At 43.3% G+C, this 21,269-nt stretch overlaps 1 protein-coding gene across 2 annotated transcripts in view; it reads right to left on the reverse strand.

The window, feature by feature from the left end:
• Nucleotides 1–21,269, reverse strand: part of LOC125461075 (uncharacterized) — a 253,347-nt gene that overhangs the window by 21,972 nt on the left and 210,106 nt on the right. The window contains exon 8 of one of the 2 annotated variants that reach the window (XR_009446871.1): nucleotides 15,072–15,155. The exons of the other annotated variant lie outside the window; for it this stretch is intronic. The gene's annotated coding sequence lies outside the window, so the exon portion shown is untranslated. Of the gene's footprint in view, nucleotides 1–15,071; nucleotides 15,156–21,269 lie in introns of those variants that run through there. 2 annotated transcript variants of the gene reach the window in all.

A 21,269-nucleotide genomic window follows, 5' to 3' on the forward strand; every position in this document is an offset into this window, starting at 1 on the left:
AATTATTTTACACAAAAGAAGGTAAGGAAGGTATCCCATGCAGTTGCTATTGCAAAATTTAATCTTGGAATCTTTGAAGGGGAATTTTTTAATACCTTAACCTTTTCTCATGATGAGAAAAAGGCTTGCATATCTGTAGAACCATTTACAACCACAAGATATCAAAAACTGCTTTACAATCAATCGCATGCTTTTATTACAAATATGAAGGCACCAGAAATCAATAGAGGGTCAAAAGATCCGTTCAGCTGCGCTGGTCTTTGATAAGATCAAAACTGCTATTCCATCTTAAACTCCATGTATCCAACAAATCCATTGATTCCCTTTGATTGTGTTAAAACTCATTCTCTTGGTGTTAATGTAGGGGCTTTAGAAAAGATACCCACAATATGTTTGCCTCTTAGGATTGCCACTTGTATTCCTGGAGATTTGTCACATGACCCCCCACCCCATTAGCTGCCTAACTCATCCATCTCTGTGATGCACAACCTTCCTATACCGATTGCAAAGCAAAAAGACTCATTCCCCACCTATATCATGCTTGACTATCAGCCAAACAGCCTTTTATTTCAATGTTCAATATCCTTTGCACCTGATATTGCGAAATGTTCAAAGAAAGTGACAAATAAAATCAATATTCTTGAATATCCCTGTGATTTCTCTCCAGGTTCACACCGAGAGTGGCCTGGAGATTGACTTTCAATCCCCAGAGACTTCAGGCCTAACTGGCAACCTTTACTTCAACACAATAGGTTCTAGATAGCTTAGAACTTGCCACCCATTTTCTTTCTTTATAACAACTGCTTCATGCCAAAATGGAATTGAAAGCAAATGAGGATTCATTGGTATTACGCCTCTGAATTTGAAAGGTTCTTAATTCATTGTGGCAGTTTTCGCATTGGCCATGAACAGTCTGATTTTAGTGTTAAACAGAAAATGACTACAACTAATATTGAAGTTTCTCACAGTTTATGCACAAATAGAAACTGGTTTTTCTGCATTCTAGCCATAATAGAATGGACTCTGTAAGTGGCTTAATTTAAACTCCAGCAGCTTCTGCTGGGCCCTGGAACAGTTCGATAAAGGTTGGTAATGAGCTAATGTACAATGTATAAAGGTCATGGAATGTATGCAAAACAAAACAGTTAGACAGATATAAAAAGAAGGGTTATAATGTAACATTAGAAGATGAAACAACAGATAAAGACTTAGTCTGATGTGTCCAGGATATTGACTATGACTGTGCTCATGTAATAGATTTATATATGAGAAGCCCTGCTGGACTCGAAGCATTAGCTCTGCTTTCTTGTCACAGATGCTGACAGACCTGCTGAGTTTCTCCAGTGATTTCTATTTTTGCAGCTTCAGATCTCCAGCATCCACAGTTCTTTGCTTTTTCTTAGACTTACATAATTATTTGACTGTTGTATTTAAGCTCGTTGCTATGACATCATCATAATCTCGGTCTATTCTTAAAATACTGAGAGTTACTTTGATAGGCAATGCTGTTGTCTCTGTCTCTCTCCCCCTTCTGAAATGCTTCTGTTCATTGTTCCACAGCACCTTGCGATCTAGCTCTGAGTCTGTGCAGCCCAAATTTTTTGGACTGGTAGAGCTTTTATAAAACAAAACATAAAGGGAAGGCAAAGTTGCCATCGTCTTATCAGACCGCAGGGCTGCTCTCTCATTAGGGAGAGATGGCTGGTGGTGGTCACTCCAGGTGAGACTTCACAAATTCACGGCACATACAAATACATTGCCATTTATTGACCAGCTTCAGTCAAAGCAATGTATCTCACCACTTTCTCCAACAAAGCAGGTGATCATTCCACTGGAAGGAATCAGTATTTAAGACCATGTGAAGGTAACTACATACACAGGAAGTCTAGTTATCTCTGAAATATTATTGCATTTACCCAGAGCTGTTCTGTTCATTGCAGATAACAGGTAACTATCTGGCCAGTGGTGACCTTAAGTTGTAAGTATTACAGCATGGTTAATGTACCTATAAATGTGATAACATTAACCTTCTCCAAGGCCTGAGTCAAATCCTCAGTAGGCCCATACTCTATTATTTTGATGCATAATTTATCTATTTTTAAGACAATTTGCTACTTCTGTACTCATGCAGAGAAGAAAAAGTATGTGGCATTGTTTGTATGTGATTATTATCCATATCCGGCAGCACTGACACATTGTTTAACAGCTGCCTACATTACAGAATTTACATTAGCCGTCCTAAATTTTAAATCATTTTGGGCTGAGTAAATTTTAATCCCTCACCTCTCAGTGCAATCTGATATTTGAATGTGGGTTATAATCATTAAATTCACGACTTTTTCAATAGTGGATTTTAACATATGTCTACTGTTTATCATTACAGGATTGTAGTCCATTGTCAAATAAACGTGTGTTGAACGTCTTTGGGTGATCATAATATAAATTCGTGCTTCGTTCTCAAGGCACATGCGAATATGATGGAAATGAAATTTGCTATCTTTGGTATCTCTGATTTTTCAATTAGTCTGAGAACACCACATTTAACATGAATCATACACCATTAAAAAAGTCTGTTTTACTCCATAACGCCTTAAAAGGGATGAATTATTCACTTTGCAAATGTATTAATTAATTTGTTATATTTCTAATTTGCTCTTTGGGACAGATTATTTTTCTTACTGGAAAAGAAAACCTTTCGTATATTTCATATATAGCCCTGTTGCCTCACAGCATTAGGGACCTGGGTTTGATTCCAGCCTCAGGTGGCTGACTGCATGGAGTTTCTTCATTCTCTCCGTCTCTGTGTGAATTTCCCCCAGGTGCTCTGGTTTCCTTCCAGTATGCAGGTCAGGTGGAATGGCCATGCTAAATTGCCCGTAGTATCCAGGATGTGCAGGTTAAATGGATTAGCCATGCTAAATTTCCCATAATATGCAGGGATGTGCAGGCTTGGTGAATTAACCATGGGAAATGCAAGGTTACAGGGCTAGGGTAAAGGGGTGGGTCTGAGTGGGTACATCAATGCTATCTATCCCTTTTTATATATTTTGCAGGTTGTAATGAGATCACTGCTCATTCTTTGAACCTGGAGAAGATACAAGCCCAGTTGGCACAGTTTCTCCTCACAGGACAGTTCTACCACCCAGGGACAAATCTAGTGAACTTTCCCTTTTGATAGTAACGGCTGTCCTGAGGTGAGATCAAAACTGTGTACAGTACTCTGGGATAGCAGGAACTGCAGATGCTGGAGAATCTGAGATAACAAGGTGTAGGGCTGGATGGGCACAGCAGGCCAAGCAGCATCTTAGGAGCAGGAAAGCTGACCTTTTGGGCCTAGGCCCTTCTTCAGAAATGGGGGAGGGGAAGGGCATTCTGAAATAAATAGGAAGAGAGGGGGAGGCGGATAGAAGATGAATAAAGGAGAAGATAGGTGGAGAGGAGACAGACAGATCAAAGAGGCGGGGATGGAGCCAGTGAAGGTGAGTGTAGGTGGGGAGTTAGGGAGGGCGTAGGTCAGTCCAGGGAGGACAGACAGGTCAAGGGAGCAGGATGAGGTTAGTAGGTCAGAGATGGGGGTGGGGCTTGAGAAGGGAGAAGGGAGGAGGGAGGAGGGAGGAGGGGATAGGTGGAAGGACAGGTTAGGAAGGTGGGGGGACGAGCTGGGCTGGTTTTGGGATGTGGTAGGGGGAGGGGAGATTTTGAAGCTTGTGAAGTCCACATTGATACCATTGAGCTGCAAGGTTCCCAAGCGGAATATGAGGTGCTGTTCCTGCAACCTTCGGGTAGCATCATTGTGGCATTGCAGGAGGCCCAGGATGGACATGTCGTCTGAGGAAAGGGAGGGGGAGTTGAAATGGTTCGCGATGGGGAGGTGCAGTGGTTTAGAGCAAACCGAGTGTAGGTATTCTGCAAAGTGGTCCCCAAGCTCTGCTTGGTTTCTCTGATGTCGAGGAGGCCACAACGGATGCAGTATACCACATGAGCAGTTGTGCAGGTGAAGATCTGATTGATGTGGAAAGTCTTCTTGGGGCCTGGGATTGGAGTGAGGGGGGAGGTGAAGGGGATGATGCGTTGGATCCGGAGGTTGGTGGGATGGTATGTGAGGATGAGGGGGTTTCTGTTTTGGTTGTTATTACGGGGAGAGGGTGTGAGGGATGAGTTGCGGGAAATGCGGGAGATACGGTTGAGGGCATTCTCGACCACTGAAGGGGGGATGCTGCGGTCCATGTAAAGAAAGGATATATAAGATGTACAGGAGCAGAATGCCTCATCCTGGGAGTAGATGCAGCGGAGGCGAAGGAATTGGGAATAGGAGATGGCATTTTTGCAGGAAGGTGGGTGACAGGAGGTGCATTCTAGGTAGCTGTGGGAGTTGGTAGGCTTGAAATGGATATTGATTTCTAGGTGGTTGCCAAAGATGGAGACAGAGAGATCCAGGAAGGAGAGGGAGGTATTAGAGATGGTCCAGGTGAACTTAAGGTTGGGGTGGAAGATGTTGGTGAAGTGGATGAACTGTTTGAGATCCTCTGGGGAGCAAGAGGCGGTGCCGATACAGTCATCGATGTTACAGAGGAAGAGGTGGGGTTTAGGGCCTGTGTAGGTGCGGAAGAGGGATTGTTCCACATAACCTACAAAGAGGCAGGCATAGCTGGGGCCCATGCGGGTACCCATGGCCACCCCCTTTGTCTGTAGGAAGTGGGAGGATGGAAAGAGAAGTTGTTGAGGGTGAGGATGAGTTCCGCTAGGCAGATAAGGGTGTCGGTGGAGGGGGACTGGTCGGGCTTGCGGGACAGGAAGAAATGGAGGGCCTTTAGGCTATCTGCATGAGGAATACAGGTGTATAGCGACTGGACATCCATGGTGAAAATGAGGTGTTGGGGACCAGGGAATTGGAAGTTCTGGAGGAGGCGGAGGGCGTGGGTGGTATCACAGACATAGGCAGGGAGTTCCTGGACCAAGGGGGAGAAAATGGGGTCGAGATAGGTGGAGATAAGTTCAGTGGGGCAGGAGCAGGTGGAGACAATAGGTCGACCAGGGCAGTCAGGTTTGTGGATTTTGGGAAGGAGATGGAAGCGGGCGGTGCGGGATTGGGGAATAATGAGGTTGGAGGCTATGGGTGGGAGGTCACCTGAGGTGATGAGGTTGTGGATGGTTTGGGAGATGATGGTTTGGTGCTCAGGGGTGGGGTCATGATCGAGGGGGCTATAGGAGGAGGTGTCAGGGAGCTGGCGCCTAGCCTTGGCGATGTAGAGGTAAGTGCGCCATACTACCACTGTGCCACCCTTCTCCGCGGATTTTGTCATGAGGTTGGGGTTGGAGCGGAGGGAGTGGAAGGCTGCACGTTCTGTGGGGGAGAGGTTGGAGTGGGTGAGAGTGGTGGAGAGGTTGAAGCGATTGATGTCTTGTTGGCAGTTGGAGATGAAGAGGTCGAGGGGGGTAGGAGGTCTTGAAGTGGTGTCCAGGAGGAGGGAGCATGTTGGAGGTGGGAGAAGGGGCCAGTAAAGGTAGGGTTAGGCTCCTGGTTGAAGAAGTAAGTGCAGAGGTGGAGGCGGCAGAAAAACTGCTCAATGTCCAAGCGTGACTGGTATTCATTGATGTGTGGGTGGAGGGGGACAAATGTGAGCCCCTTACTGAGGACTGACTGTTGGTCCTCAGTAAGGGGGAGGTCTGGGGGGATGGTGAAGACTCAGCAGGGCTGGGTGCTACAGTCTCCTCTGGAGCTGCTGGCTGTGGAGGCGGTGGGCGGAGAGACGTCGGCGTCGGTGGTGGGCCGTGTGGTGTCAGCAGTGGGTGGAATTGTGGTGGTGGGTGGAGTTGCATTGGCAGTGGGCTGAGCAGGGTAGGAGGTGGCATCAGCAGCGGTGACAACCACGTTCGCTGTCCTGGAAGTGATGTACCCAGCAGCGGAGGATGTGATGGTTTAGCCAAGCTTCCATATACTAAAAGCAAGACTTCACTACCTATGTACTCAAAAGTCCTTGTTTTAAAGGCTAAGATTCTGTTAGCATTCCTAACAGCTTTCCGTAATTCCACATTCCCCTTCAGTGACATATTAACAAGGGCACTTGGCCCCTTTGTGTATCCATACTTGACAACTTCTTACCATTTCAGGACTTGTTTCCACATTGTAGGATTCAATGATTCTACTGACTGACAAAAGACTCAAGTCCACAATAATGTGATGGGACATTTCCCTCTTTATATTGAGTGCCCAAGTGCAGCACAGAGGAAATGTAAACTTTGCTGAAAGTGACCTTGCGAAACACATCTGGTGTGCTGTGTGCACGTTTAAGGAAACGTGAACTTGTAATGGAAACTGTGCAGTGCAAGCTCACCAAACTGGTTCCTGGGACGAAAGGGCTGCCCTTTGATTGAGTCGATTGGGTCTGGATGCTCTGGTACTTGAAAGAATGAAAGGTGAATGAAACATATAAGATCCTGAAGGGGGTAGGTTAGGTGGATGCTGAGAGATTGTTCCTGTTGGACAGGGCGGTGTGCAGCCTCTCCCTGTTGCACAGACTGCCAAAGTCCATCTGTGGCAGCAAATATGACAGGGTGGCAATCAGTGAGTGTGGAGCATCCCAGAACTCCTTAGCCAGGCAGTTTAGAGGGAGCATGACCCACAATTTTCACCACCTGAAGGGACGAGGTACCCTGCCTGCTCCTTTCCATGTCCCACACCATTCTGAAGAATGTCACTGTTCCTTCACTGCGGCTGGATCAAAATCCTGGAACTCCCTTCCTAGCAGCGCAGTCGATGTACCTATACCAAATGGATTGGCAGTGGCTCAAGAGCGGAGCGGATCACCACTTTCTCAAGGGCAACTAGGGATGGGCAAGAAATGATAAACCCAGCAAGTGGCATGCACAGCATAAAGCAATAAAAAAGTATGAAGAAGAATGTCCAACATCCTGAGGGGAAGTTGCAATGGAAAAACTATAGTTGTTGATCGGTTCGCCGAGGCGACTGGTTTTCATGCAAACGTTTCGTTTCCCTTCTAGGTGACATTATCAATGCTGTGCAGTCTCTGTTGAAGCGCTGTTGTTCTGTCCTGCTCTGGTAGGCAGTCATGTTTTAACAGCACTTCAAGGGAAGCTTCACAGCACTGACGATACCACCTCAAAGGGTGATGAAACGTTTGCATGAAAACCAGTCAGCCTGGTGAACTAAACAACAAACTCCAACCGTAAGCCAACCTACAGATCTTCGTAAAAGCATTAAATGGGAAAGCTAGCGTTAAAAACTGCCTATTGACCTTCCGGACAGTGTACCTTAATCTTGATTTCACATTAATAGGGTCAGATTGCAATAATGTTTGTTAACCATGTATTCTCTGCACGCATTAGTATGTATTGATTCCTGAAATAAATGAGCCTATTTAGTGCTGAAGTCAGATTGTTCATGAGGTTTCTGAAGTGCCTTGGGGTTGACAAATGCTAATTTGTTTGGAAAATTTTTCCCCAGCAATAATTCAGCATTGGCAGAATTAAATGGATTGAACTGCTGTAGCATCATTAACCACATGAGGGCAGTAGTGAGCATGGCAGTAGCTTACACAAGGTTCCAGACAAATTGAGTCATTCCAGTTAAAGACAAAGGGAAAGCTTAAAATTTGATTACAACAAAATTAAAAGGCACATAAACTCAGTGCACACCTGATTCATTGTGTAAATATATCTGACATAGCTACAGCTGAGGAAATTAGTTTGATACATTTAGCTTACATCGAGTTTTGCTCAAGACACCCGATGTTAGTTTCACTGGATAATAATTGTGCAGCAAGATACCCAGGTGGGTGTTCTGAGGATTTCTATATGCCACAAATTAACTGATGCAGGATCAAGCCATAGCCAACCTGACCAAGAGAGAGAGTTACAGAATTCCTCACATCTTTCTGCCATCTCTTCAAGCTCAAGACCCACCTTACATCTTTGTACCTGCCACTATCTTGTACTGATTTCCATGGGGCTGGTTAGCTCAGTTGGGTGGATGGCTGGTTTGCAACACAAAGAGACACTAACAGAAAAGGTTCCATTCATGTGCTGACTGAGGTCATCATGGTGATCCTGCTTTCCCAACCCCGCTCTTCACCTAAGGAATGGGGACCTTCAGGTTGAACTCACCATCAGACATCCCTCTCTCAAGAACGAGAGAGTGAGACTATGGCAACTTTATCTTTTACTGATTTCCATACCTGGATCAGTCACTAAATTATATGATGTTTTATCAGAGATTGAGCTGCAGTTGACAATACTGATAAGACTGCAGTTGCTGAAGTTAGTGCTCAGAACATGATAGGATCTCTCAAGCAGGTTGTAAAACTGGTATCATGCAAGCAAAAGGAGCAAAATAAAGATTTATACATCTGCAGAATATCTTAAAGACTGCCACAGGCTCCTGAAAGACCCCCTGGCTGTCTTTCGACCTGGTGTGGCCTCAATGAGGGCTTCAGAAGTGATTCCAAAGCACCCTGCCAGCCTCGAGGTGAAGCCTGGCACAGACTAGTGTCAAGGCCCAGTGTAGAACAGAGACTCAGTGCCAGCATGTACTGGGGTGGAAGGAGTGTTTCCTCAACTTTTTTTTTTCCTCATTTTTTCCAATTTCTTCCTGCGATCTGTCAGGCTTGATTTTTTTATTTCTTTATTTTTCTAATTGCTTTTTCCCCAAGAATGCATGCTGTAGTGTCTGCACAGAGGTACCTTGTATCTAAGATAGTGTTCTTAAGTGGCAGCTTGTTAACTTTTCACTGTACTCATTTGAGTGCATGTGACAACAAAGCTAATTCTATTCTATTCTACCGTAGAAAATGTAGATAAATCAGGAAACAAATGACAGACGAGAGACAGGATTTAATGGGGATCTCATTCCCCAGTCAGAGAACCAGCAGTAGAATCTCATCAGCTCCAAGGACGAAGCCCAATATAATCAAGTGTCTTTCAGGTATAGAAATGATCACTTCAGTCTTCCCCAATAAGGGGGTGGTTCTGGGCTGCCAAATGACTGAGAAATGTGGCACATTCCAATGGCAGCATCTCATCATCAGTCCCAATGTTAGCAGGACCAGTAGCTCCTGGCAACCCTACCCCAAGCCAAGAGCAGGTATCGGACAGGGCCGAAACACAGGCAAGAGTGTGAGAGAGAGTCGCTGGAGTGGATGCAGGTGGAAGGGTTGGGGGGCAGGTGTCAGTGGTAAGGCCAGCAGGAGGGCTGCTTTCAGCCACAACCTCACTCCCTGCTGCTGGACCCTCAGTCATAGAGAGCACTTGATAATGAGAAACACCCCCAACACATTCCCACTCCCCACCGACTGAAATATGTCGATCCCACATTGCCAGCCTGCTGCCATGGGTGGAAATCCTACCTCAGGCCCTTCCACATTCCGCTTTCCTGTTGCCAGGGTTAATGAGTCCAATCACTGCGGGTCCTGTCATGATAAGCAGCAAATTGGAGCCCAGGGTCTCCAATCTCTCAGGAAAAGGAAACTGTGCTGTAACTGGATAGAGATTTTTTAAACCATGATAGACATGGTTTGGCTAGGGCTTGTTGATCTCACATTGGGTTGAATGCAGCCTTGATGTCAAGGACTGTCACTCTCACCTCACCTCCGGAATTCAGCACTTTTGTCCAGGTTTGAACCAAGGCTGTACTGGGGTCAGGAGCTGAGTGGTCCTGGTGGAACCCAAACTGGGCGTCACTGAGCAGGTTATTGCTGAGCAGGTGCTGCTTGGTAGCGCTGTTACTGACACCTTCCATCATCTTACTTGATCTAGAGTAGGGTAGGGCGCTGTAATTGGCTGACTTGGATTTGTCCTGCTTTTTGTGTCCATGACAAACCTGGGCAATTTTCCGCATTGCCTGTTAGATGCCGGTGTTGTAACCATTCTGGAATGGCTAGGGGATCAGGAAGCTCCGAAACACCAATCGTCACTAGTATTGCCAGAAAGTTGTCAGGGGCCCATAGCCTTTGCAGTATCCAGTGTCTCCAACTGTTTGTAATATCACATGGAATGAATCAAATTGACTGAAGACAGGTACCTGTGATGCTGGGGTCCATTGGAAGAGGCCAAGATGGATCATCCAATGGGCACTTTTGGCTAAAGATTGCTGCAAATGTTTCAGCCTTATGTTTTGAACTGATGTGTCAGGTTCCCCCATCATTGGGGATGGGGATATTTGTGAAGCTACCTCCTCCAGTGAGTCCTTTAATTGTCCACCAGCATTCACAACTGGATATGGCAGAACTGCAGAGCTTAGATCCATTGTTTGTTGAATTGCTCAGCTCTGTCTATCTCTTGCTCTTATGTTGTTTGCCATGCAAAGTAAGCCTGTGTTCTAGCATCACCAAATTAACAATGCAGTTTTCGGAATGCTTGGCATTGCTCCTGACATGCCGTCCTACACTCTGCACCGAACTAAAGTTGATCCCCTGGCTTGATGGAAGCGGTTAAGTGGGGAATAAATTTGCCGGGTCATGAGGTTGCAGAATGTTACGTAGTACAATTCTGCTGCAGTCAACGGCCCACAATGCATCATGGATGCCCGGTTTTGAATTGCTAGACCAGTTTGAAATCTGTCCCATTTAGCACAATGATAAATGCCACATGAGCTGTCAATGCGAAGGCAGGATCTTGGCTCCACAAGGGCTGTGCAGTGGTCATGCTTATCGATACTGTCATGGAGCATTGGTGTTTAATCACTTGTGTGATGTGCTCAGAATCTCCGAGGAATTAGATTAGTTAGGTCATTCATTCTTATAACTGTTTTAGACAGTGTTATTCCATCAGTATTAAGTGCTATATAACAATTTACCACCTGAGGGCAGTTGGGAGCAGAGATTGCCTCAGCAACTGACAGTGATGTCGGGACTTGCTGAAGCTTTTGGAGAGGATTACCTGCAGATGTGGGACCAGGTGTGTCCATTTCAGAACAGTGAGTCTTCACTTGCAGTGAGCAAGAGCTATTTGGCTCATTTTGCCCATTCTGTCCAGCAACGACAGTGCAGGAAGGTCTCCTGATGTTACCAGTGCAGTTGATGCTAGAGACTCAGCAGCTCCACCAAGAGGACATGGGCACACCTGAGGCAGGTAGCAGAGCAGGAGGGCGCCTCAACATGGACATCCCCTCAGAGGGAAACTACTAATGAAGTAATTCCAACGGGGAAAGCATAGCTTCATTGGATAGAGGGGAAACTCCTGCAGTTGGGTCACCAGATCTTTGGAGAAGCCTTTCTAGTCCTCTTTGGAGGATGGAATTTACAGAACAGATGGAGTGCCCCATTGGAACTGCTTCCATGGAACTGGGGGACAGGACCCACATGATGGGGAGGGGGGGGGTGTTTCCCATCAACAAAGTTCCAAAAAAACTCTGCAAAATTGCCCCTATGTGGGCCTTAACCACTTAAACTGTCGAACTGACCTTCAAGGAATGGTACATAATCCACTTCCAGGACTTTCCTAGGAGACCTTCACAATGGCAGGAATGTGTTAGTGGTATCGTCCCAGCAGAACTGGGATGAGGTGTCATCCCAGCAGAATTACACCTCCCCCCTCCATTCTCCCTGTTCTCCCACCATAACCACTTTCTCCACTATCAAGCAAAAAAAAATTATCTTAAGTCTGACTCTGTATCTCTCTCCACAGGCGTGGCCAGACATGGTGAGCATTTCCAGTTTGTTTTTACTTCAGGGGCTATGCATTCTTTTTCGCGACAATTTATTCTCCCTAAAACAAAGCTGTAATGTCAATTATCGTAACCAAAGTGAAGGACTGGTTTACTGGGCATTGCCTGACATACTTAAATCTTCATGTTACTGTGGCACAACCAATTCTTTCTTCCATGAAAAGCTACAAAAAGTCCAGTGTTTTACTGTATTCTGAGAAAACCATTGCAAGATTATTGTTTCCGCTGTTATACACCCGGCCAGTGCTATTTACGGACAAATCACATGCCAGCTTGAAATCTGCTTGATAGAATATACTTTTATTTTTGGTTTTAATGAGGTGGCCTCTCACTGAAAGGTAAGCGCAGTATAAGATTTGAGCTTTAACAATAAAACATAAGTTCATTACACAAAATAGATGATGACAAAACAGAATAAACCAAACTATTTACATTAGATTATAGGAACTGCAGATGCTGGAGAATCTGAGATAACAAGGTGTGGAGCTGGATGAACACAGCAGGCCGAACAGTATCAGAGGAGCAGGAAAGCTGATGTCTTACTTCTGGGCCCTTCTTCATTTAATGCATGTTTAAAGGTTTTGAAACACATGGTAAAAATGTAATCCCACTAATTCCAAAAACACTTCTTTACAAGTCACAAAAACATCCCTTTACAGTACTCACACCAGAGAGAATCTCCTTCCATATCACCTCAATAGGTTTAACTCAAATGTGACTTCAACTCCTGGACCAGAGAATCTGATGGCTGGTTCCTGGAATCTTCATATACCTGAGTCTAAACTTTCTCTGCTTCAAGTAATCCTTTCAGAGTTTAATCCAGACATTTCCAGTCTGGAACTATTACAAAACTCCCTACTTGGAGGCAACCTATTTTAACAGATATAATCTGTCTTTACCTTTCTTAGGAGCAACTTTTACATGTCCATCTTCAACTAAGAATCCTGTAGAACAGCCCATATGTACTTGATGTAAAACTGAAAAGTTTGTCACCAAGTTATGAGTGTTTATCCCCAGCTAAAAAAAGTCACAAATTCAGAACCTTGCATCAAAAATTGTGTACTACATTGTGTACTTTGTTCATTCATAGGCTCTTCCAATATAAACAAAAAACACTTTCATTCTTGGAGGCTATCACTTGCAAGTTATTTTAAAAGAATTCACCAAGACTACAGATATACTTATAAATTAATTAGTAAATCCCCTTCAGATATACAGCAACCCCACATGCCACTAGTTCCAAATTTAAGAATCCAAACACAAAAATAAATATTAAAATATATATTAGTAACACACCACAGCCCAGCACAGAAGGGAAGCTCGGGCACAGATCACTTCTTTTGTGAAATGCTTTTTGAGAATAATTTTGAATCACTTATTTCAGTTTCTATCTGTGCTTCTGCTTTCTTGCAGAGTAACTTGAAACTTAAGCCCTAGTTCATTTTAAAACTTATGATTCATTGGGACTGCATTTGTTGTATAATTATTAATTGGTTTGACTTTATCGTATATTCATTTGCACTGGGAACACAACAACATGGTCTGACCAAATATATGATGGGAATTGCTACAGGCTCCTTTCAAAGGGTGAAAGTAGTTTATTCTGCAAGTTCTAACATGAAAATTTAAGACTCAAGTCATAGTCTCAATCCATTGCTTCGGTTGTGAATTGGCTGCCATAATGATAGAAAAAAGTAGTGTAAGGATTTGCAACATAGGGATCTGAACGAGTCCGCGACCTAACAGATATAGATGCTGAATGCTCTGATTATCAGCAAAAATTTATTAAGATCATTTGGCATACATAAAATCAGCATTTAATAATGGCAGCAGTATAACACTCAACACTGCTCCTGTTTTGTCGAACATAATCAATCTTCTGTCTTCCTTTCCATGCTAATGATGTCGAAGGTTTTGATCTTTTTATGCTTTTCAAGATACTAGTGTCCTGCCATATTAGGTGATAATTTGTCTTGGCTAACATGATTCAAATTTGTGTCATTATCCATGCATTGTTCCTTTCTCACTGCCAGCACATACACATTCATACTGTTTATTTTCACAGGTCTGTGCAAAATTACTCATCCAAAGATAATTCACACTTCATTTTGCTGGCAAGGATAAAAGCACTGTAGCTTTGTATCTCTCTTGTTTTGGAGATATTAACTGACATTTAACAATTTGTAATATCTGTTGCACCCCACAATTCACACAATGTAATCCATTTCTGATTTTTCTGAAGAAGGGTCTCGACCCAAAATGTCAGCTTTCCTACCCCTCTGATGCTGCTTGGCCTGCTGTGTTCATCCAGCTCTACAACTTGTAATCCATTTCATTGTACAACAATCACAATGAGCTCCAGACTCTTTGCAAAATAAAATGCATTGATAAATATAGTTAGGAGTGAAATAATTCACTGTTACCTCCTTCCAATGTAAACACACCAATCACAACAGGGATTGATGGAACAACAGTGTGGGCTCACTATTTGAAGACAAGTGTGTATATACATAATCTTCTCTAAAAGCAAAGTATGGTAGATCTGACTTGTATCACTGCTGCTTCAGAACACTTTAAAGCTAATACATTACTGAAAACAAACAATGCTGCAGAACTCATCGGGTCAGAGAGAGACAGCACAGTGTGGAGCTGGATGAATACAGCAGGCCAGACAGCATCAGAGGAGCAGGAAAGTTGACATTTCAGGTCAGTGCCCTTCTTCAGAAATGGGGAGGGGCAAAGGGAGCTTGAGAATAAATAGAGAAAGGAGGGGTGGGGCTAGGGAAGGTAGGTGGGATGGTGGTAGGTGGATGCAGGTAGGGAGTTGTAGGGATTAGTCAATGGGATGGGAGAAGCAGATAGGTGGGACAGAAGATGGACAGGTTGTGTCAGGTCAAGGAGGCGGGAGGGAGGATGGGTGGTGCTGGGGGTGGGGAGGTGGGGTGGTGATCAGTGGACACATACAGGGGGTAATAAGGATTAGTTGATGGGCCTGACACAACTTGTCCATCTTGTCTCCCGCCTATCCGCTGTCCCATCCCACTGACCAATCCCCACAACTCCCTACCTGCATCCAACTATCACCATCCCACCTACTTTCCCCAACCCCACCCATCCTTACTCTATTTATTTTTAAGTTCCCTTTGCACTCGCCATTTCTGAAGAAGGGTCCCAGCCTGAAACATCAGCTTTCCTGCTCCTCTGATGCTGCTTGGCCTGCTGTGTTCATCCAGCTCTATATCGTGTTATCTCAGATTGTCCAGCTTCGGCAGTTCTTACTACCTCTGGCTTGATATGACTCTGGTTCTAAATCTAAACAGTTTATTTACAGAACTAAAAACATCACCCCAAGTCTGGATGTTGTCCAGGTCTTGCTGTATATTTTCATAAACTCCTTCAACATCTAAGACTCATGAATTATGCTGAATAGTCTTCAGTATACATTCCCGAACATTGATGAAGTAGATGGAGATGGCTGTGTAAAGGAAGTGCAGGAATATATCTAATTAAATAGAATTCGGTGATATTTAAGACGTTACTCTTTGAGATTAAAGAGAGAGTTCACTATTTGACCAAACAGGTCTAGGAAAAAAGGATATCAAACTTGCTATTAATAAAGCTAATTAAGTTTTAAATGCAACAGGCTAGCACCTATAACCCTATAAGGTAGCATTTCATTTAAACAAAAATGCACCAAGGGCATTGCAAGACAGAAAACATGACAAGCTCAGTTTAAGGGGATGACACAAAGTAACATCATATAAGCTTGTAAGACTATTTCAATTCCACGAAGTATGATCAGTTGCAAGATTCACCTATGTAAAACAATGCTACGTAGCCTTGAGTTAACCTTTAAAGAAAAATTAATAAAGAAAAGATTTTTAAACACAATAAAGATTCAATAAAATCAGAATCTGATTGCTACATGACTCAATGTGCAATTTCAGCAGAAGAAAGCTCACAACTTCATTACGAGGGATTTTTGAACAATTGAGAGTAATCAAAAATGATACAATTTTATATGGATAATGAAAGGGTGGGTGAATTTATAGAGAGCAATAATGCCCATGTTTGCTTGTTTTAAAGTAACTGGTTAAGATTATTGCAAATCCAATTGCTGGGAAAATTAACAGTGTCCATCCCCCTCACAATATACTTCTTCCTGGTCGGACATTACTTCCCCATAGCTGAGGGGGAATATCTTACCAAGTGTTTAGGGAATTTAGAGTAATGGGTTACTTTGAATGTTAATAGATTTTCTAAGATACTCAGAATTAACATTGAACTTTTGAATTCTGTATTAGAAACAAAATATTACTTTCCAGCTTTTATTAATTTTTAATGTTATAGTATACTTTATCACTTCAAATGTATTCCATATTAATTACTTTTAATGACTTTCTAAACATCAATAAATCATCTCCAATGGTCTGTATACAATTGCACAAGTCCCATTCCATATATTATTTAAATGGGGAGATAAACTTTTAAAGAGTGTGTCTTGGACTCTTATTGTACCGGGATATTAATAGCCTACCTAATACTTACTTTAAAAAGCAAGCTATCTACAAAAAGATAATATCCTGTGGTGATTTATTTCCCTGTGAAATAGTTATTTCAGCTCTTCTGACCTAAAAATATGTTTTTGGGATCAGAATAGCTAGAAATTAAGTGAGAGAGATTATCAGAGCATTCCCAATCTAGTTTAGATCAAATAAGGGATTAAGAACAATAAATCGCTTCAGTTTGGCCTAGAACACAACACTGAGGAACTGCTGCGGGGATGTCCTGAGACTGGGATAATTGACGTTCAACGTCCACCATTGTCTTCCTGTGTGCTAGGTATGATTCTAACTCGTGGTGAGGTTTGACTGATTACAGATAGTTGATGAATGTAATTCTGCTGTAACCGATAGCCCACTGTACCTCATAGATTACCAATTTTGAGCTGCTAGATCTGTTCAGGATCTATTCCAGTTAGGACAGTGATAGTGCCATAAAACAGAGTGGCAGGTCCCCAAGGACTGTGCAATAGATGCTCCTCCTGACACTGCCATGGATGGACATATCCTTGTCTGACAGATTAGTGAGGATGAGGTCAAGTAATTTTTTCCATTTCATTGCTTCCCTCATTACCTGCTGCAGGCCCTCTCTGTCAGCTGTGTCCTTCAGGATCCAATCAGCTTGGTCACTAGTGTTTCTACTGAGACACATGGTGACAGACATTGAAGCCCATATCCAGAGTATGTTCTGACTATGGACCAAGTGCTACATAGTAAGTTTAGCATGGATAGGTCGATGGTAATTCGATGGGCTGAAAGGCATCTCTGTGCTGTCGGGCTTGATGTTGAAAGGACAGCTCCCCTGCCACTGTCTCAACAATATGGACAAAATATTTTTGCGGTTAATTCCATGCACACTCTGCACACTCTTACCTCTTCCTTTTGGAGACCTTACCAAAATTCTCAGACACTCTGTTTCTGCACAGTTTGATGTATTGCCTCGATTGGCACCTTTGTGGCTTAGTCATCAAATATCATTGTGTGTGGCGCTTCAAGGAGAAACTTGGCATAAAGAATCAAAGGGAGGTAACTGAATCCACCATATCTTATTTGCATTCAGACTAACAGAAGAAACTTCAGTGCTTGTGGAAGGGATATGCTGCCTACCTGACTGATTATTTAGCCAAATTGCTAAATTTATCAATGTCAGAGGAAGGCAGCATTCTAAATATTGTACCCGAAAGCATACATTTACAAAAAAAAAGACTGATTAATTGAATTGGTGGAATTATCAAATAAATTCCAATGTAGGCAAGACTTAGACCACTCACTTTCTGGTGAAAAACTGCCATCAGAGAATGAAAGATAATAAAGTGTGAAACTGGATGAACACAGCAGGCCAAGCAGCATCTCGGGAGCACAAAAGCTGACGTTTCGGGCCTAGACCCTTCATCAGAGAGGGGGATGGGAAGAGGGAACTGGAATAAATAGGGAGAGAGGGGGAGGCGGACCGAAGATGGAGAGAAAAGAAGATAGCTGGAGAGGAGAGTATAGGTGGGGAGGTAGGGAGGGGATAGGTCAGTCCAGGGAAGACGGACAGGTCAAGAAGGTGGGACGAGGTTAGTAGGTAGGAAATGGAGGTGCGGCTTGGGGTGGGAGGAAGGGATGGGTGAGAGGAAGAACAGGTTAGGGAGGCAGAGACAGGCTGGGCTGGTTTTGGGATGTAGTGGGGGGAGGGGACGAACTGGGCTGGTTTTGGGATGTGGTGGAGGGAGGGGAGATTTTGAAGCTGGTGAAGTCCACATTGATACCATTGGGCTGCAGGGTTCCCAAGCGGAATATGAGTTGCTGTTCCTGCAACCTTCGGGTGGCATCATTGTGGCACTGCAGGAGGCCCATGATGGATGTGTCGTCTAAATAATGGGAGGGGGAACTGAAATGGTTCGTGACTGGGAGGTGCAGTTGTTTATTGCGAACCGAGCAGAACCGAACAGAGAATGAAAACTGGTTCCGAGAGACTTTTGAGTGGCTGGGCCAGGGTTGTCCAGGTGCATAGATCTAGAAAATATCTAGAAAGTAAGCAAAAAGACAAGTGGAAATTTCTTCATTATAGTTAGAAGACTACATTATAAGAGGCTTTGAATTCATGCTTCAGTTAGACTACACCTGGAGAACTACATGCATTTTTGGGTACCATATCCATGGCTACATTGTCTGGAATTTTAATGTTTAAGGAGTGATTTGATTAAGCTTTAAAAGATATTAAGGGGGACAAATATGGACGATAGACAGAAACTAGTCTGGTGGTAGGAGGAATAGCCTAAGTATTTGAGTCAATATTGTTAAATGTGAAATTAGCTTCAACAAGCAAAGATGATAAAAGTTTGAAATCTCTTCTTCAAAAAGTGATAGAGTCTCGATCAACTGATAATCTTAAATTTGAGAAAGATATTTTATATTTCAAGTTTTTACGGGATATGGGTCAAAGATGGTTATATGGAGTTTGGTCACAGATCAACCACATTTGCATTTGGTAACAGGTCAGGTGACGGGTGTAAATTTCTGTTTTATAGGCCCTTAATTGAAATGTTCCATCATTTCATGGTCTTTTTTTGAATGGCAATGCCTAAAGTTTGTATTGTTCAACAGCTGACCTGTGAAAGTGCTGGCATATTTGTTGGTTCGTTATTATTTCTTAGCCTTAAGCAACAGTAAACTAGGGATTATTAGATAACAAGTATATTATTTTGGGTTCTTCCCAGTCTTGCACATCTTGCCCAAGCAACATAATTAAACACTATCCTCAGGACTGTCCTTGACAAATGAGATCTGCTTGATCTTGGCATCAACAGGAACTAGCTGCTGTTTTGATTAATTCTTTAATTTTAAGAATGTCCTGTATTCCCAAAATACAACAGAACATTTCAACAATTTTTAGAGTCACTTTTCGTAAAGTTTTCTTTCTGAATTTCTTCGGTGCATTTTCCATCTTAAACAAAATGACAAAACCTGTCAAAATTGCTGATGGTTTTGTGTGTGGATGTTCCCACTGGTTGTTATTGCTTCAGTTACCATTGACATTTTTGCAGCATTTTATCTTGTTGACCTTTCAACCCATGAGCAATGTTTATCATCTGCACTCTTTTGCAGGAGCACAACGCAGCGAGATTCATTGTAAATTGATTGAAACATCTGAAATACAATGATGTCCTTGAGAGCTACACTTCTGTGAAGTTACGGAACTTGCTAGTTAGCAGAGTGGAAGGTGCAAGCTATTACAATATAGTTTACTGGGCTTTAGACAGTAAAGATACATATAGTTGAGACCATGAGGCAGAGGCCCCGAACTAAGCAAGCATCAACCATGAATGGGTTCCAATGTCTTACTTGCACAGAGCTTCGTGAGTCAATCTCACCACTGCTATTTCATTTGTTGCTGCTTAAATCAGTGAGTTTTGGCAAAATGGTGCCCAATATTAGAGTGGAGGCAAAATGGACACGTGTGACTTATTGGTTTATTGTCTTAGTGGCAGGAAGCAGAAGGTGATGATTGAAGAGGGTTTTTTTCGCGATTGGAAGCCTGTGTCCAGTGGCGTTCCAGAGGGTTCGGTGCTAGGCCCCTCCCTTACTGTTTGTTGTGTACACTAATGATTTCAGCATTAATGTAGGAGGTATGATCAGTAAGTTTGCAGATGACTTGAAACTTGGTGATCTGGTAAATAGTTAGGAGGAAAGCCTTGGAATACAGGATGATATGGAGGGGCCGAACAGTGACACATTCACCAGGATGTTGCCTGGTTGCAGTGGTTCAGCTAGAAAGAGAGAATAGGTAGGTTGGGGTTGTTTTCCTTAGAGCAGAGAAGGTTGAGGGGAACCTGATTGATGGGTACAAACTTATGAAGGGCACAGGCAGGGCAGATAGGGAAAGACATCTCCCCTTAATGGAGCCGTCAATAACAAGGGGACACAGTTTTAAGATAAGGTTGCAAGGATTTGAGAAAATATTTTTTCACCCAGAGGGTTGTGAGTGTCTGAAACTCATTGTCTAAGAGATGGTGGAAGCAGGAACCCTCAAGACATTTCAGAACTGTTTAGATGAGCACCTGAAACACCACAGCACACAAGGCTATGGGCCAAGTGCTGGAAAATGGGATTAGAATAGACAGATGTCTGAGGACCTATGTGAACACAAAGGGCCGAAAGGTCTCTTTCAGGAATGTAAAAGTCTCACTCGATTGTCTCTCATGATGGCAACTTGCATCCTCCAACACATTGTGTTCAGGAGCTATCGTAATTTCAAGAGCCTGCATCATCCTAAATATGCTAGTGTATTTGGGAGATAGTTTGATTCTCATTTGGAAAGAATTATGAAATAGTACTTAGCATTTCTTTTGCCTCCAATGTTGTTTTTGTCTTGCGTGTAATTTCTTCTGGTTTACAGTGTCTTCCACTTGAGGTATGTTGAGTATCTTCCACCTGGTCAGTTTTATCTAGGCTTTTGCTATTTTCTAATCAATCTGCTCAGACATGTTATGATACACCTCTGGAGCAGGTATGATTTGAATGTGGCCCTCCTGACTCAGAGACAGGGGCAGGATATATCTGATTCTTCGTGCCTGGTTATAGTTCATGTGATCAACATGAGCCCCATGTATTGTTCTGCATATTCACTGTTGTTCTTTCTCTCTTATCTCAAGCTGGCTAATTTGTTTTTCTCTTACCTCAAAATATGTCATATGCCCTCCCCCACCCTGCAGCCTTCCCGTACACCATCAACTCAGACAACTTCAAGGCTTCATCTTCAGCTGCAGTGAGCCTTGTTTTTAAACTGCTTTTCAGTGTTAGACACCCCACCCTGGAGAGTCCCATGAATATCGGGTTTAACACTGGCACAACTGGATTTTGAGTTTACAATTTTACTTAACACTTCCCAAATCTGCTCATGTGTTGCATAGAGACATATTTCCTGCTACCGAGGAGGGGCTGTGCTGGCCAGCCACGGTCTGATCCATCTCGCAGTGGTTCCATCACTTCACATCATTCAAAGAGCACACCTCTTGACAGGTTGTTTGGTCTCCAGAGTTTAG

Source organism: Stegostoma tigrinum, chromosome 18 (genome assembly GCF_030684315.1).
Source record: "Stegostoma tigrinum isolate sSteTig4 chromosome 18, sSteTig4.hap1, whole genome shotgun sequence".
In the NCBI taxonomy this organism is placed as follows: domain Eukaryota; kingdom Metazoa; phylum Chordata; class Chondrichthyes; order Orectolobiformes; family Stegostomatidae; genus Stegostoma; species Stegostoma tigrinum.